The sequence below is a fragment of the Anabas testudineus genome, chromosome 15 (genome assembly GCF_900324465.2).
Source record: "Anabas testudineus chromosome 15, fAnaTes1.2, whole genome shotgun sequence".
Classification (NCBI taxonomy): Eukaryota; Metazoa; Chordata; class Actinopteri; order Anabantiformes; family Anabantidae; genus Anabas; species Anabas testudineus.
Window position 1 is genome coordinate 6,150,816 of NC_046624.1, and position 12,010 is coordinate 6,162,825.

Genomic DNA, 12,010 nt, shown 5'->3' on the forward strand with positions numbered 1-12,010 from the left:
GTCCTTCTCTTTGTATAAAGGGACCTCTGATGATCATCTCTGGCACCAATGTGCTTGGATACACTTCATCCTCATCACTGTACAAATCATCCTCTTCATCATCTGGATGAACCTGGGTCTCACTGGTCTTTTTACTTCTCAGTGTCATTTTCTTCCGTGGTACAGTATGGGAATCGTGCTCACCTGTCTCTTCCACAGGTAAGAACCCGCAAGGCAAAAGTAGGTCTCTGTGTAGAGTTCGATGTGGTCCTTCCCTTGTTTCTGGTTTTACCACATACACAGGGCTATCTTTGATTCTTCTGGCCACAACATAGATGTTGTGTTCCCACCTATCTGCAAGTTTGTGTTTTCCTCTGATATTCACATTTCGCACCAAAACCCTATCTCCTTCAAAAAGTTCAGCTGCTCTGACTTTTTTATCAAACCTCACTTTGTTTTTCTCTCCTAGCTTCTTTGAGTTTTCAGTGGCTAGAGAGTAGCTTTCCTTGAGGTGTTGCCGAAGGTTTTTTACATACTCAGAATGGGTTTTGTGGGTTGTTCCTTCAGGATTAATCCCAAGGATCAGATCAATTGGCAGTCTGGGCTGCCTCCCAAACATAAGTTCATAAGGCGAGTGCCCTGTAGTGTCATTTCTTGTACAGTTATATGCGTGAACCAGAGGTTTGACAAAGTCTCTCCAATGATGTTTGTCTTTCTCCTCTAAAGTACCAAGCATATCAAGAAGAGTCCGGTTAAATCGCTCCACCGGGTTTCCACGAGGATGGTATGGAGTGGTACGGATTTTGTCAGCTCCTATCAGTGTACATAGCTCTCTGATGGTCTTTGATTCAAAGTCTCTGCCCTGATCGCTGAGCATACGACTGGGGAATCCATAGTGAACGATGAAATTTTCCCACAGACACTTAGCAATGGTCCGTGCTTTCTGATCTTTGGTTGGCACTGCCACAGCAAATTTTGTGAAATGGTCAGTGATCACTAAAATGTTTCTGGTGTCTCGACTGTCCGGTTCAAGGGATAGAAAATCCATGCATATAAGTTCCAGTGGGTAGGTCGCAGAAATGTGCTCCAGTGGGGCGGCCTTCTGAGGCAAAGCCTTCCTCCTGACACAACGTGCACATTTCTTACATTTCTCCTCGACAGAACTGGTCATCCTTGGCCAGTAGAACCTGGCTCGGGCAAGATGTAATGCACGTTCAGAGCCAAGGTGTCCAACTTCATCATGCACTCCCTTAAGTGCTCTTTCTCTGAACTGTTCAGGTAAAACAAGCTGGTAGATGAGGTTATCTCTGTCAATATACCTTCTGTACAGTACTCTATCTCTAATTTCAAGTTTACTCCATTCTCTGAGAAGGAGCTTGACTTCAGGAGGTTCAAGGTTCACCTCTCTGAAACTTGGCTTTGAAGCTCTCTCCAAGAAAGTTATGACACGGGAGATTGATGGGTCGTCTCGTTGAGCTTTGCTCCAGTCGGATGTTGTCATAGACGGTAAGATGTTCTCACCTAGTGGATCAGGCACTGATAAGGGATCAATGGCAAGTGATTCTGCAACAATAAAGGGTTCTGGGGAGGTATACTCGCCTCTTAAAGTTGCAAGATGTCGCTGACATAAGGCAAAGAACACTTCATGTTCAACTTCATTTCCTATGCCCATAAGTCGTTTTTTCATGTCATCAATTCTCTCATTTTCTTTAATGAAAGCTTCATCCTCACAGGGTGGGCCCTGGGGTCGCCGTGACAACCCGTCTGCATCATTGTTGGCCTGCCCTGCTCTGTACTTGATGGTGAACTGGTAAGTAGACAGAGCCGCTAACCAGCGGTGACCTGCCGCATCGAGTTTTGCAGATGTTAACACATAAGTGAGAGGGTTATTGTCTGTCAAGACTGTGAAACTGGAACCATAAAGGTAGTCGTTAAATTTCTCACAAACAGCCCACTTTAGAGCTAAAAACTCGAGCTTGTGAGTGGGGTAGTTTCTTTCGCTCTTTGAAAGCCCCCTACTGGCATAGGCAATAACTCTAAGCTTTCCCTCTTGCTCTTGATAGAGTGCGGCTCCTAACCCTTCACGACAAGCATCAGTGTGCAGAACATATGGAAGCTGTGGATTGGCAAAAGCAAGGATGGGTGCAGATGTTAATTTTGCAATCAGAGTTTTGAAGGCATGTTCGCACTCCGGTGTCCACTCATCAGCAAATGGTACGTTGGGGTTTACAGGAGGTGTAGAATGCTCTTTCTTGTACACCTTGCCTCTTTTCTTTGGTGGAAAGTAGCCTGCTGTCAGGCTGTTCAAGGGTTTGGCTATCTGTGAATACCCCTCAACAAAACGTCGATAGTATCCTGCAAAGCCTAGAAAACATTTCAGCTCCTTTCTGTTGGAAGGAGGAGGCCAGGTTGTTAGAGCTGAAATCTTGTCAGGGTCAGTATGAACTCCCTGAGCATCGACCACATGACCAAGATATTTGACAGAGGTCTGGAAAAAATGACATTTCTCTGGGGACAGCTTTAAGCCGTAATCCTTCAGACGGTTTAGCACCTTCATGAGCCTTGCTTCATGTTCCTCTAATGTGTCTGAAAACACAATCAGGTCATCAAGAAATACAAGTACCTCGTTAAGGTGCAAGTCTCCAACACACTTCTCCATGAGGCGTTGAAAGGTGCTCGGCGCATTTGTGACACCTTGTGGCATGCGATTAAACTCGTAGAAACCTAAGGGACATACAAAGGCAGTCTTAGGCTTATCCTCTTCAGCCACTTCTACCTGGTAATAACCAGACTTGAGGTCCATGACAGAAAACCACTTGGCACCGCTGAGAGCTGTGAATGTCTCCTCAATGTTTGGGAGGGCATATGCATCTTTGATGGTTCGTGCATTTAACTTCCTGTAGTCAATGCATAGCCTGATTGAGCCATTCTTTTTCCGGACCAATACTATTGGTGATGCGAAGGGGCTCTCAGATTCTCTGATAATTCCAGCATCAAGCAGTTCTTTGATATGCTGCTTCACTGCTTCTCTGTCCCTGGGGTGTATAGGCCTTGGCCTTTCCTTAAAAGGGGTTTCATCATGCAGTCGGATGTGGTGTTTCACAGCTTGTGTGTGACCATATGAAAGGTCATTAGTAGCAAAAACCTCAGAAATCGACTTAAGCTTAGTGACCATGCGTTCTTTCCACTGTTCTGACATTGGTGAATCATCAAGATTAAACTTAAGATTGTCGCCATCTGCCCTGTAATTTCCAGTCACATCATGGTTAGAACTGAGTGGTTCAATGTGCTGAGCTGCGCACACTTGAGCAATAATACATTTTGGCTGCAGTGTGACATCATGGTCGCTGAGGTTACGCAGGACAACAGGAACCTTGCTGCTGGACCTGAAAGGGATGTCTACCAAAGCAGCTTCAAGAAACACACCACCAGGCAAGCGATGGTTCTCATTGGGCTCAAGCACGAAAGTCATGTTGTGATCGTTCTTCCTTAGCCTTACATTTCCTGTAACACAGCATCGTTGTTTCGGGGGAATGGTGATTGGACTTTCGCCATTTAATTTCACAGGACAAGAATGGTTGTCATTCTCTTGTGCTCTGGCTATGTGCTGGAAAACAAGAGCAAGTTTTCTAGAATGAAGCCTGCGGATAAACTCTGGGCCGTCTTGCTCAAGCAGTTCTTCATACAGTCTGTATAGCACATTCGTCCCGATCAACAGGGGGATTTTGCTGTTGAAGTGGCACTCTGGGACTACAAGTACTAAGGTGAATAGATCTTTACCAGAAATGCTCTGAGGAAAAGCAATATGGGTTTCTATGTACCCAAGATAAGGAACATGTTGTCCTCCTGCTCCCTCAATTTCAAGGAGAGCATGAATTGGTCGAATGGGGAGATGTGACAGATTGTTCTTGTAGAATGATTCAGAGATTGTTGTGACTTGTGAGCCAGTGTCCAAAAGAGACTCACACGGGAACCCTTCCAGAAGGACAGAAGCTGCACAGCGCGGACCTATCAATCCTGATGGTATGGATGATCTGTAGTCATAATCTTGACCTAAAATCTGTGACGCATCTTGAACTTCAGTACTTTGGACTGAACTGTTGGGACGAAGGGGATTACAGATTTCAGCTCTTGTGTGTCCCACAACAGGAGCTGTTATAAGTTTAAAGCAAAAGGTGCTACAGCCTGCTGGGCTTTAAACTTCTCTTGTCTCTCTTTCAGCTCTGCATTCTTCTTGCGAACAAGTGTGGGGTTGGATTCATTTGAACAATGAGCAGCAATATGACTGTCCTCCCCACAGCTGAAACAGAACCATGCCCTTGGCATGCCTGGGACTTTATGTGACCTTTTCAAAATACTGCCACTCGCTGCCGAATACTCCTGTTCATCAGACTTCTCACATCTTCTGGGAAGCTTCTGGCTATGACTAAGCATGTGGATTTGTTCAGTCAGCTCATTTATCTTACTTTCAAGCTCAGTTGTCTTATCCTGCTTTGATTTGGGTGTTGGAATAGGCTGATTGTCTGTGGTGTAGTCCTTTGGCCTTTGGTTTAATTTTACCACCTGCTTAGCTAATTCATCTACTTTCTTTTCAAGCTTATATGTCTCAGATTGTCCTGTGTCAGGTGATGAGACTGATTCATGGTCATAGGATGACATGTTGTAAAGAAAGTGAGCATGTGCAGCAGCTTTTGTGGACCCTAAATGTTTTTTCATGCGGTCTAACTTTGATGACCTCCGATCTTCCTCAGACCTCAGCAGGAGGAGCAGTTCAGGGAATGAAGGGGGATTGTTCTTTTTGTGCTCTAGCTGTAAACCTATAATAAGGCTCTGATCCCAGCAACCTCTGCAAAATTGTCTGAGAATCAGTTCATTTGAGTTTTCGGTTGAGGCTCCCCCTCTAGAAATTGCTCTCGTGAGGAGGGAGTGAAGTCTGTTCAAGTATGCTGAAGGCTTTTCTCCATTGTTTTGGTTGGAACTGAGAAATGCTGCAAATAACTCCTCTCCATCCTCCACAACTCCAAAAGCAGAATCAAGTTGGGTGATGTAGAGACCTGGCAGGGAATTGACTCCAAGTGGTTTCACAATATCTGCAGCTGGACTTAGCAAGCTTTCAAGGATTTTTCTCACCTTCTGTGCATTGTTTAAGGCGGGATCACAGAGGAGAAGATCTACTTGGGTGCGCCAGGTTTCATAGTCAACCTCACCATTAGGTCTTGGAGTCCGACCTGAGAAGATGCGTATCCTGATGTGTGGGGATGTTGGACTGGCTGACTCACTCCGAATTACATGCTCCACAATCACTTTCTGGACCTGAGGTGGGTTGAACATATTCTGATCAATGTGAACAGGGGTCAATGAAGGACTAACAGGTGCACTGCAGGCTTGTGCAGGCTCTGTGCTTTCAGTTGAGCTGTCATTAGACATGACATGTTCTGGCACAGGACTGTTCTGGACTGCGCTTGACTGTATATCACTAGTCTGTGAATGGTATGTAGGGGCTTGGCTCTCCTGTAACTCACTCTGGAGGACACTTAGAAAGCCTACCTTGCCACTACCTCCTACAGCCCTTAGTTCACTTAAGTACCTGTGGGCAATCTCTTTGCCTACTTCTTCTTGAACAACATCTCTTATTGTCCTCACCGACCAGACCACAGATGGATCATTGGGACTGGGTATATCACCTAAGATTTTGGGGTCAACTTTAGAGATGGACTTCTCAGATACATATTCTACCAGGGCTCTGCCCTCTGGCTGGTTTTGTTCATTTGGGATTTTAACTACTTTGGAGATATTCCCATTTATCTCAAACACATTAGCTATATCAATATCTGCATAAACTCCCTCAATACCTGTAACATACAGGGAGCGCTGACCATCAATATCAAAGCGGTTGCAAAGATCCATATCTTGTGGGTTGAAAGCAAAACTACAAAATGCAGTGTGTACTGTGGGATGGAAGATCAAACAGCTACTGAATGCCAATCTCCTGGCTAGCTCGCCACAATTATGTAGCCCCTAGTAGGCTTGTGCCCTACCCTGGCTATCTAAAACCTACACTTCTGAACCTAGACTGAGTATCTAAGATTATCTGTTCTATGTTTCCTACTGAGTTTGGGCACAGTGTGATTCAGATCTGTCAGGTACTCAGATTTAAGGTTCTTTGTGTTCATTTATCACTGGGTTCGGTAAGGAGACTGGCAGTAGCAACTCTACAAAGAGAGTGAAAAGACCTCCATCCCACTAGAAATTCACACATACACACTTATGAAAACAGCAAAAGGAATATATTTATAAAATGTAACAATTAGCAAAAGTGACAAAAACAAAATAACTTATTTCAGACCAATTACTAAAAAATAAGAAAACAATTAACACAACATAAATAAAGAATTATCTTCAAGTCAACCCAAATATTCAGTTATCAGTTCTTATTCTTTTCTTGAGTTCCTTGTTGAAAGATTCCTTTTTCTCCGGTCTCCTTTAATCTGTTCCTACCACCCTTGGAGTGACGATCTTGGAGTCCTGACGATAAGACCTCAGCTCCACGACAGCAGAAGAACTGTTCCTCAACAAAAAAAAAAAACCAGCCTGCACACAAGCGTGCAGAACAATTATCAAAGTGTCCAAAACCTCTTTCAGGCTCCAATAATGTTTAAATAAAATACAATACTATAAACAAAATATACATACATATACATAAAACACAGATGTCACGTTTCATTTCTTAAACAAATTTACAAAAACACATCTACTCTAATCATTTCAACATCATATATATCAATTCTAACACATAAAACATGTCACATGTCTTACCGGAGTTACCATAATTGCTAAACACGTGGCAGTCGCTTAGCTGTAGGCCTCAATTAGCTAGCAGAACCTAGCGGCTAATTAGTTAATACACATTTCAAACACTTCGTCTAACACAACAAATTCACATATCCTGACTGGTTTTTACTTTGAAAAATATTCGAAAGAACAAAACACACATCTTAACTTTCCTACAATAAAGTTACATGGGCTAATTAGCTAGTTTGAAGCTAACTCACCAGGATAATCTGCTTAATTGAACGCCCGTCGGGATTTTCCTCTCGCTCCTTCAATTCAGTTATCTTCTCTAATTCTTTGCACTGGCAGCTCCAGCTCTATGGACTCAGCAAACGTCTAGTCAAATGTTTTTCCTAACTTTTATGACTTTCTACTTATGTTCTTTCCTCCTCCGCTCACACACCTGTCCTAGTTGTGCGGTCTGCCAGAGTCACGATGGGAGTGTCGAAACTTCCATGTGCGCAGTATCCCAGAAAGCATCTCGCGCTAACCTGTTCAGGATGCGTTTAGGAAGACTGTGTAAATCTGAGCTCTAAAATGTAACCTGGGTTACATGTACATCATGCACAATGGTGAGATTGTGCCTAGGGCAGTCCAAGGGACAGCTGCGCATGTCTGTCCCCTGGAACTCAGATAGGTGATTAGAGACCACAGACAGACAACTACTGAAAAATAGATAATAGAATAGAAATTATATCTTCAGTCTTCAGAAGAGCTGACCTGATAGATGCAGATGCTAAATCCTAGATATGTTCTGATCTGCAACTCTCAAAAGCGGCCTACTCAGCAGTCCTTTCTCGTACTCTGTTGACATTACACAATTACACTTAGATGATATTATTGTCTGGGAGTAGGCCCAGGAATTTCTGGAAATGGCTTGGATCAGTTTATTTAAATGATCACATGTCTGGGATAGAGGATGTTATTTGGGGTAATTGTTTTGTTTTTGAAGCTGAACATGCAAACACATTACTGTATGTAATGATATGGGATGTAATACAGTGATACTATGGAATGGCACGTATACTCCTTCCACTATTAGATGTTGTGCCTGGCCTCAATGTAACATTGGAAATATTCCACCTCTGCAACAACAACGTGAAAAGAAGCAGAGTTGGCTCGTTTATTTCTGAATTTAAAAGAGCCGGTATTCGGTTATCTCCGCTTTTAACAATCACATCAACACTTAGACATGTTTCATTTGCCTTTCCAGAGGGCAAACATGTATGTAGTGGTTACAAAAAGCGAGTTTCTCCTCACACAGGAATAGCGAGTCGAGCCCAGCCCAGCGAAACCGTTTGTAACCTCTTGCAGCTACACCCAGTCAAGCCTGCCATCCCACCTGTCAGCATTCGCACACATTGCGTCACCCATCTGCCCTGCTGAGCCAGTCTTCGACACATTTGCTTAGTGGTGTGTTTTACAACCTTAATAGCCAGCACATGTGGTTCCGTCTGTTGTTATGCCTTGACATGGAGAACAGGAGTTGCCCAACTGCAGCATAGCTGTGCAAGTCAACAACAACTGCTAAAACCAACTGTTCGATTTTCTTGGGCAGGCCCAATGATGGAAGAACTTTGCAATGCGTTGTGGCAGAGAAAAACACAGCCTCTACTTAGAAATTGCTCATTTGGTTAACCTATTTCTTTACCATGGCTCATAAAAACGTAAGTGTGCTGTTATTATGCACAGTAAAACCAACTCCGTGCAAAATAAACAAATGAATGAAAGGAAAAGGAAAGAACTGCTCGTTGATGTTGACAGAAAACAAGTACTATTCTCTAATATCTTCAATTACTGCATGGACCATGTCTGATGTTATCCATCACTATACACCAACTGAGCTACTCTTGAGATTCTCTTCTTAGTTTCCACTATGTATTGATTTACAGTACAGTCATCGTGTTGTTGCCTCTAATAACATGGAATGCTTTTAGACTAAAGTGCATCTACCAGCTTCAGTGTGTTAAGATATGTTAATGTACTGATTTGACTTCCGTTATAGCTGCATTGAAAAACAGCGTTAAGCACTCCAGAATGATGTCATAGAGAATGATCTAACTCTGTGGCCAGATGATTGGATCATACATTTTCCTTTAATTTGGGGGGTTATTAAATGAACAGAGCTCCTCTCTGTGAGTGTCTGAAGAAGGCGATTGGTATTAGGTCATTTTCTCGCTTATGGTTAATTTGAATTGCTCTGAAATAGGAGTGAAATTAGTACTTTGTAGCAGCTTTTTATTGGTTAGGCTATGTTTTCAATTACCAATTAACCAACAAGCTGTAGTTTATGAGTGAAATCATGTGGTTGTGCAGGGAGGTCGTCATTGGACCACGCTTGAAATCCTAAACAGATGAGTAGTTTTTGTATTGAGTATTATCATTTCCACTTGGGTTATAAAAGATTCCCAGGCAGCAGTCAGGATTGGTGAGAGCAGGATGGACATTTCTGACTGTCCTGTCGTTGGTTTCTGTCCTGCAAATCAAGAATACAGAATGTCTTTTTAAAGATCAAAAAAACCGGGTGGTGAAATGCAAATGGTCCAAAACAAGGAGAACAGTAAGGCCAGTTTGGTGCGGTGGGAAATATGGGAAATCAAATTTAATACTGGTTAGGCTTCATGCAGACTATTTTATGTTGGGATTTTGTTTGTTTATTTGAAGCTAATAAGGATTTGATCATTACTCTTTAAATTATTTGATATTGACACAGTTTAGCTTCTTTTATGTTTGTGTGAGAGTCATTTTAATAACCATTATGTACAGAAGAATAATTATCATTCCACTGGGTTTTTCAGATTGCAATAGGGGAGACAACTGGCAGCAACTTGCATTTTCATGTCAACCACTTTAATTATGTGGCTTTCTATATTTGCTTCACCTCCCCCTTGCTCTCCCCCACATTTGGGACAGTTGTTTCATAGATTACACAGCACCTGTTTTCAACCCAATTGTTATCACACTCACTTGCACCTGTTCTTATCATCTCAGTCTGTTCTGGTGGGTATAAATCCTGGAGTGTGCACCAGTCTATGCTATTCTAACGATGAATAGGACTTTGCAAACAACAGCAGTCAGCACTGAAAGGAATTTCTGCTTTGTCATTAGACCTGCAACAATATAAAGATCATTTGAAAGTAAAACAACTTGTGTAACCACAAATGGAGAATCCCAGGTTTTATTTAGATGGCACCAAAAATGTTCATGCTCACTAATTATATGCTGTTTGTTTAGAGTTCGGTTTTCCTTTTTATGTGGGTTATGCAGAAATTCTATTATATGTCATTGAACTGTGGAGCAGCCTACCAGCAGATAGAAAAGAAGCAACCTCAGTACAGTCTGTTAAGAAGCAGTTCAAACTTAGCTTTCATAAGCATATTTGGATTTGGTCTCATGTTTTAATTGCTGTTTAGTTGTTCATGTTTTTATTTATTTCGTTTTTCTGCTTGTAAAACACTCACTTTGATTGTATGAACTGTGCTACATAAGCAAGTGATTGACTGATTCTACTCAGAAGACTCCGTCTTGCTTGTAAAAGTATACCGCTGGTGTTGCTTGTTTGTAATTATGTCAGTGAATTTTAGAAAAAAGAAAAAAAAAAAGCACATAAAGCTCAGACTGGTGTCAGCAATGAGCTCATCCATTCCAGTAACAGGAGGTGACATGAGTGAGGCAAACAATGACGCAGAACTTTCAGGTAGGTCCAGCTTGTTATGTAAAATCTACAAGGCCACCGTGTATGACAGAGCAAAAAACAAATTACATTCGTCTGTCCTGTACTGAAGCCAGCCTCTCTGAGGTTGACCCCACTGCTTTTTGAGAAGGATAAAGAACATCTGTGAAAGCTTTTCCAAGTTGTTTGCATATTTATTTACCTCCAATTAGAATATGACACAGAAGAATGACCTCAACCAAAACACTGAACTAACCCTCCACATAATAGCGGTGAATGAATGGTTCTAGATGTACTGTGCATGCACTTTTCCATTTTCCTGAAGCACTGTTCTGCTTTTGCTCTTGTGAAGTCTTGAAGGACATCATGGTGACAGAGCAGGTCCAGAAAACATCTAGACGTGTGTATGTTTAAATGTAAATATGTGGGTTCCCCTCTTTCTTGGTTCTTTATGTCTGACCTGCAGTGTTTAACGAGCTTCTCTGTTTGGCAGCACTAACCAAATCAGGTTACACAGACACACAGGCAGGCAATATACTCCACAGCACATGATTAAAGTTCCTGTATGTGATTAATAAATCACACATCCAGGTCAACAGAGCTTCCAAATAAAGGCTTATAGGTGCCCAACCCACTGCCTTGCTCTCAAGGTGATTGATACCTTTGCAGAGGACAGAAACAGGCCACAGTATTTTTCTCCTTTATTCTGCCTTTGATATGGTGAAATAGCTTCCTGCTGCTGGTGCACGGCTCCATGTGAACCTATGATGTTACACGACGGAGTGACCTCATCCCCTCAGCCCGAATGCCACCAAAGGGTGGCTTCAAATTGCAGCTGGGGAAAAGTACAATAACAGCATCCATGAGCCAGTTGATGTCTGAGTGCTGTGTTTCCCACAGTGGAGCATGGAGAATGTGACCAGAGTATGGTTTTAATCGGACATTGTAAAAGTTAACGTGATCATCATGACAATGTCAACATCCTAACATTTAGCACTGTGTTTACTATTTTACTTTAGCATGTAACCGTGCATAGCTGTTTGATCATTAACACTAAACACAAACTACATCTAAAGGTGATCGTAATGTTTTTCGTTTTGCAGGTATTTGGCCATAAAACAAAGTCTATTTTTGACCTTAGAATGATGTAAGATAGAAATCTTAAAGGAAAACAAAGTAAAAATAAATCTCCTCATATCTCGAGGGGTACACTTCTATAAAATATCTCATGGCAGTCCACCCAAATGTTTCACAATACCAGAAACGTCAACCTCATGGTGACGGTTCAGAGGAAAGGTCAGTGAATTACCAAAGTCAATGGAATTTATGAATGTTTTGGCACAATTCCAAACTCTCCAAAGGTTTTTGAGTTATTTCATCCTGGAGTGAAAGCAGCGGACAGACTGACTGACAGAGTGAGGCACAATGCAATGTATTCTTTTAATTACAAAGCCGTTCTGGTAGAGTGAAGAAACATGTATTCATTTCCAGTAAGACTTCCCATGGACGAGGATCTATCATGAACTG